Raw genomic sequence first — 7,152 nt, forward strand, 5'->3', positions numbered from 1 at the left:
CTCTTTTCCAAGCTGAAAAGTCCCTGTCTTTTTTTTCTCCTCATACAGAAGCTGTTCCATGTCCTAATCCCCCCCGCCTTTGTACCTTTTCCATTTCTAAACAATCTTTTTTGAGATTGGGCAACCAGAACTGCATGCAGTATTCAAGGTGTGGGCTTCCTTACTATGGATTAATATAGTGGCATTAAGATATTTACTGTCTTATTCTCTATCCCTTTCCTAATGATTCCTAACGTTCTGTTTGCTTTTTTGACTGCTGCTGCACATGGAACAGATGGTTTCAGAAAACTATCCACAATGACTCCAAGATCTCTTTCTTGAATGATAACTAATTGATATCACATCTTGTATGCATAGTTGGCATTATGTTTTCCAATATGTATTATTTATCAAGATTGAATTTCATCTGCCATTTTGTTGCCCAGTCACCCAGTTCTGAGAGAGCCCTCTACAACTCTTCACAGTCTGCTTTGGACTTAACCATCTTGAGTAATTTTGTATCATCTGAAAATTTTGCCACCTCATTGCTTACCCCTTTTTCCAGATCATTTATTAATCTGTTGAACAGCACTGGTCCAAGTACAGATCACTGGGGGACACCATTATTTACCTCTCTCCATTCTGAAAACTGTCCATTTACTCCTTCTCTTTGTTTCCTGTCTTTTAACCCATTACAGATCCATGAAAAGACCTTCCCTCTTATTCTTTGACTGCTGACTTTGGTTAAGAGCCTTTGATGAGGAACCTTGTCAAAGGCTTTCTGGAAGTCCAAGTACACTATGACCACTTGTCCATATCATAGAATATCAGGGTTGGAAGGGACCCCAGAAGGTCATCTAGTCCAACCCCCTGCTCGAAGCAGGGCCAATTCCCAGTTAAATCATCCCAGCCAGGGCTTTGTCAAGCCTGACCTTAAAAACCTCTAAGGAAGGAGATTCTACCACCTCCCTAGGTAACGCATTCCAGTGTTTCACCACCCTCTTAGTGAAAAAGTTTTTCCTAATATCCAATCTAAACCTCCCCCACTGCAACTTGAGACCATTACTCCTCGTTCTGTCATCTGCTACCATTGAGAACAGTCTAGAGCCATCCTCTTTGGAACCCCCTTTCAGGTAGTTGAAAGCAGCTATCAAATCCCCCCTCATTCTTCTCTTCTGCAGGCTAAACAATCCCAGCTCCCTCAGCCTCTCCTCATAACTCATGTGTTCCAGACCCCTAATCATTTTTGTTGCCCTTCGCTGGACTCTCTCCAATTTATCCACATCCTTCTTGTAGTGTGGGGCCCAAAACTGGACAGTACTCCAGATGAGGCCTCACCAATGTCGAATAGAGGGGAACGATCACGTCCCTCGATCTGCTCGCTATGCCCCTACTTATACATCCCAAAATGCCATTGGCCTTCTTGGCAACAAGGGCACACTGCTGACTCATATCCAGTTTCTCGTCCACTGTCACCCCTAGGTCCTTTTCTGCAGAACTGCTGCCTAGCCATTCGGTCCCTAGTCTGTAGCTGTGCATTGGGTTCTTCCGTCCTAAGTGCAGGACCCTGCACTTATCCTTATTGAAGCTCATCAGATTTCTTTTGGCCCAATCCTCCAATTTGTCTAGGTCCTTCTGTATCCTATCCCTCCCCTCCAGCGTATCTACCACTCCTCCCAGTTTAGTATCATCCGCAAATTTGCTGAGAGTGCAATCCACACCATCCTCCAGATCATTTATGAAGATATTGAACAAAACCGGCCCGAGGACCGACCCTTGGGGCACTCCACTTGATACCGGCTGCCAACTAGACATGGAGCCATTGATCACTACCCGTTGAGCCCGACAATCTAGCCAGCTTTCTACCCACCTTATAGTGCATTCATCCAGCCCATACTTCCTTAACTTGCTGACAAGAATACTGGGGGAGACCGTGTCAAAAGCTTTGCTAAAGTCAAGAAATAATACATCCACTGCTTTCCCTTCATCCACAGAACCAGTAATCTCATCATAAAAGGCAATTAGATTAGTCAGGCATGACCTTCCCTTGGTGAATCCATGCTGGCTGTTCCTGATCACTTTCCTCTCATGCAAGTGCTTCAGGATTGATTCTTTGAGGATCTGCTCCATGATTTTTCCAGGGACTGAGGTGAGGCTGACTGGCCTGTAGTTCCCAGGATCCTCCTCCTTCCCTTTTTTAAAGATTGGCACTACATTAGCCTTTTTCCAGTCATCCGGGACTTCCCCCGTTCGCCACGAGTTTTCAAAGATAATGGCCAATGGCTCTGCAATCACAGCCGCCAATTCCTTCAGCACTCTCGGATGCAACTCGTCCGGCCCCATGGACTTGTGCACGTCCAGCTTTTCTAAATAGTCCCTAACCACCTCTATCTCCACAGAGGGCTGGCCATCTCTTCCCCATTTGGTGATGCCCAGCGCAGCAGTCTGGGAGCTGACCTTGTTAGTGAAAACAGAGGCAAAAAAAGCATTGAGTACATTAGCTTTTTCCACATCCTCTGTCACTAGGTTGCCTCCCTCATTCAGTAAGGGGCCCACACTTTCCTTGGCTTTCTTCTTGTTGCCAACATACCTGAAGAAACCCTTCTTGTTACTCTTGACATCTCTGGCTAGCTGCAGCTCCAGGTGAGATTTGGCCCTCCTGATATCATTCCTACATGCCCGAGCAATATTTTTATACTCTTCCCTGGTCATATGTCCAACCTTCCACTTCTTGTAAGCTTCTTTTTTATGTTTAAGATCCGCTAGGATTTCACCATTAAGCCAAACTGGTCGCCTGCCATATTTACTATTCTTTTGACTCATCGGGATGGTTTGTCCCTGTAACCTCAACAGGGATTCCTTGAAATACAGCCAGCTCTCCTGGACTCCTTTCCCCTTCAAGTTAGTCCCCCAGGGGATCCTGGCCATCCGTTCCCTGAGGGAGTCGAAGTCTGCTTTCCTGAAGTCCAGGGTCCGTATCCTGCTGCTTACCTTTCTTCCCTGTGTCAGGATCCTGAACTCAACCAACTCATAGATTCATAGATATTTAGGTCAGAAGGGACCATTATGATCATCTAGTCTGACCTCCTGCACAATGCAGGCCACAGAATTTCACCCACCACTCCTAAAAAAGACCTCACACCTATATCTGTGCTATTGAAGTCCTCAAATTGTAGTTTGAAGACCTCAAGGAGCAGAGAATCCTCCAGCAAGTGACCCGTGCCCCATGCTACAGAGGAAGGCGAAAAACCTCCAGGGCCTTCCAATCTGCCCTGGAGGAAAATTCCTTCCCGACCCCAAATATGGCGATCAGCTAAACCCTGAGCATATGGGCAAGATTCATCAGCCAGATACTACAGAAAATTCTTTCCCGGGTAACTTGGATCTTACCCCATCTAAAAACCCATCACAGGCCATTGGGCCTATTTACCATGAATATTTAATTACCAAAACCATGTTATCCCATCATACCATCTCCTCCATAAACTTATCGAGTTTAATCTTAAAGCAAGACAGATCTTTTGCCCCCTCTACTTCCCTCGGAAGGCTATTCCAAAACTTCACTCCTCTGATGGTTAGAAACCTTCGTCTAATTTCTAATCTAAATTTCCTAGTGGCCAGTTTATATCCATTTGTTCTTGTGTCCACATTGGTACTGAGTTTAAATAATTCCTCTCCCTCTCTGGTATTTATCCCTCTGATATATTTATAGAGAGCAATCATATCTCCCCTCAACCTTCTTTTAGTTAGGCTAAACAAGCCAAGCTCCCTGAGTCTCCTTTCATAAGACAAGTTTTCCATTCCTCAGATCATCCTAGTAGCCCTTCTCTGTACCTGTTCCAGTTTGAATTCATCCTTCTTAAACATGGGAGACCAGAACTGCACACAGTATTCCAGGTGAGGTCTCACCAGTGCCTTATATAACGGTACTAAAACCTCCTTATCCCTACTGGAAATACCTCTCCTGATGCATCCCAAGACGACATTAGCTTTTTTCACAGCCATATCACATTGGCAGCTCATAGTCATCCTATGATCAACCAATACTCCAAGGTCCTTTTCCTCCTCCGTTACTTCTAGTTGATGCGTCCCTAGCTTATAACTAAAATTCTTGTTATTAATCCCTAAATGCATGACCTTACACTTCTCACTATTAAATTTCATCCTATTCCTATTACTCCAGTTTACAAGGTCATCCAGATCCTCCTGTAGGGTATCCCTGTCCTTCTCTAAATTAGCAATACCTCCCAGCTTTGTATCATCTGCAAACTTTATTAGCACACTCCCACTTTTTGTGCCCAGGTCAGTAATAAAAAGATTAAATAAGATTGGTCCCAAAACTGATCCTTGAGGAACTCCACTGGTAATCTCCCTCCAACTTGACAGTTCACCTTTCAGTAGGACCCGTTGTAGTCTCCCCTTTAACCAATTCCCTATCCACCTTTCAATTTTCCTATTGATGCCCATCTTATCCAATTTAACTAATAATTCCCCATGTGGCACAGTATCAAACGCCTTACTAAAATCTAAGTAAATTAGATCCACTGCGTTTCCTTTATCTAAAAAATCTGTTACTCTCTCAAAGAAGGAGATCAGGTTGGTTTGGCACGATCTACCTTTTGTAAAACCATGTTGTATTTTGTCCCATTTACCATTGACTTCAATGTCCTTAACTACCTTCTCCTTCAAAATTTTTTCCAAGACCTTGCATACTACAGATGTCAAACTAACAGGCCTATAATTACTTGGATCACTTTTTCCCTTTCTTAAAAATAGGAACTATGTTAGCAATTCTCCAATCATACGGTACAACCCCTGAGTTTACAGATTCATTAAAAATTCTTGCTAATGGGCTTGCAATTTCTTGTGCCAATTCTTTTAATATTCTTGGATGAAGATTATCTGGGCCCCCCAATTTAGTCCCATTAAGCTGTTTGAGTTTCGCTTCTACCTCAGATATGGTGATGTCTACCTCCATATCCTCATTCCCATTTATCATGCTACCATTATCCCTAAGATCCTCTTTAGTCTTATTAAAGACTGAGGCAAAGTATTTGTTTAGATATTGGGCCATGCCTAGATTATCCTTGACCTCCACTCCATCCTCAGTTTTTAGCGGTCCCACTTCTTCTTTGTTTTCTTCCTATTTATAGGACTATAGAACCTTTTACTATTGGTTTTAATTCCCTTTGCAAGGTCCAACTCTACTTGACTTTTAGCCTGTCTCACTTTATCCCTACATATTCTGACCTCAATAAGGTAGCTTTCCTTACTGATCCCTCCCTTCTTCCACTCCCTATATGCTTTCTGCTTTTTCTTAATTACCTCTCTAAGATGCTTGCTCATCCAGCTTGGTCTACAACTCCTGCCTATGAATTTTTTCCCCTTTCTTGGGATGCAGGCTTCCGATAGCTTCTGCAGCTTTAATTTAAAATAATCCCAGGCCTCCTCTACCTTTAAACCCATAAATTCTTCAGTCCAATCCACTTCCCTAACTAATTTCCTTAATTTTTGAAAGTCAGCCCTTTTGAAATCAAAAACCCTAGTTGCAGATTTATTTTGGTTAATCCTTCCATTCAGTTTGAACTGAATTAGCTCATGATCACTTGAGCCAAGATTATCCCCTACAACCATTTCCTCTATGAGGTCCTCATTACTCACCAAGACCAAATCTAAAATGGCATCCCCTCTAGTCGGTTCAGCAACTACTTGCTGAAGGAATCCATCAGCTATCGCATCTAGGAAAATCTGAGCCCTATTATTATTACTAGCACTCGTCCTCCAGTCTATATCTGGGAAGTTAAAGTCTCCCATGATCACACAGTTTCCATTAGTATTTACTTTATTAAAAACATTAAAAAGGGCTCTATCCATATCCAAATTAGATCCCGGCGGTCTATAGCACACCCCAAGCACTATCCCAGGGGAGGCTCTAATAGTTTTCTTCCCCAATTTAATTGTTGCCCAGACAGACTCAGTCATATCCATTTCATCGCTTCTTATTTCTTTACATTCTATCTCATCATTGATATACAATGCTACTCCACCACCTTTACCTTTATTTCGGTCTTTCCTAAACAGCACATACCCTTCAATACCTGTAGCCCAGTCATGACGACTATTCCACCAGGTCTCTGTTATACCTATAATATCCGGTTTCACTTTCTGCACCAGTAACTCTAGTTCCTCCATTTTGTTACCTAGGCTCCTTGCATTAGTGTACAAACATCTTAATTTTTGCTGTTTGGCCTCACTCACATTCTGTACCCTATTAGGCACGGTTATTTTACTACCAGTATAACCTATTAGACTTGTATCTACACTGCCCTTCCTCCTACCTACAGCTGTATCCACTCTTACTTCATTTTCTTTCCACTCTATGCTAAATTCTGGCATGGAGATTACCTGGACATCTCCCAACCATCTCCCCCAAATTCCTAGTTTAAAGCTCTCTTAATCAGTTGTGCCAGCCTCCATCCTAGAAGTCTATTTCCTTCCCTACTCAGATGAAGTCCATCCCGAGAGAACTGTCCTCTATCCATGAATGCCTCCCAATGGCCATACATCCCAAAGCCCTCCTTATAGCACCACTGCCTAAGCCATCTATTGATAGTCATAATCTTGTCACACCTTTGTTGCCCTTCTCTAGGAACAGGCAGAATCCCACTAAAGATCACCTGAGCCTCAATTTCCTTAAGCGTCCTCCCCAGCCTAGCATAGTCTCCCTTAATACTTTCCAGCGAGAATCTAGCCGTATCATTTGTTCCCACATGAAGGATAATTAGGGGATTCTTTCCCGCTCCCTTTAGAATCCTTTTCAACCTCAGGTCTACATCCCGTATCTTAGCACCTGGAAGACAGCACACCCTCCTATTTTCTGGATCAGCTCTGGTTACAGGCCTATCTATTCTTCTCAGTAAAGAGTCCCCAATCACATAGACCTGCCTTTTCCTAGTGACGGTGCTATTCTCCAGTCTATCCCCTGTTCCCTCTGGCTGCAAGTTCTTTCCATTCCCATTCTCCCTTGTAATCCTTTTTAACCCATCCTGTATCCTCCTGGGGCTCATATTTGGTGTAATCTCCATTAACTCTTCCCCTTTTCCTATAGGACTAACCGCTCTTCTCTTCTTCCTTGCCCTATCACCTTCAGTGACTACCTGCTGAGCCCCTTCT

This window comes from Lepidochelys kempii, chromosome 16 (genome assembly GCF_965140265.1).
Source record: "Lepidochelys kempii isolate rLepKem1 chromosome 16, rLepKem1.hap2, whole genome shotgun sequence".
Classification (NCBI taxonomy): domain Eukaryota; kingdom Metazoa; phylum Chordata; order Testudines; family Cheloniidae; genus Lepidochelys; species Lepidochelys kempii.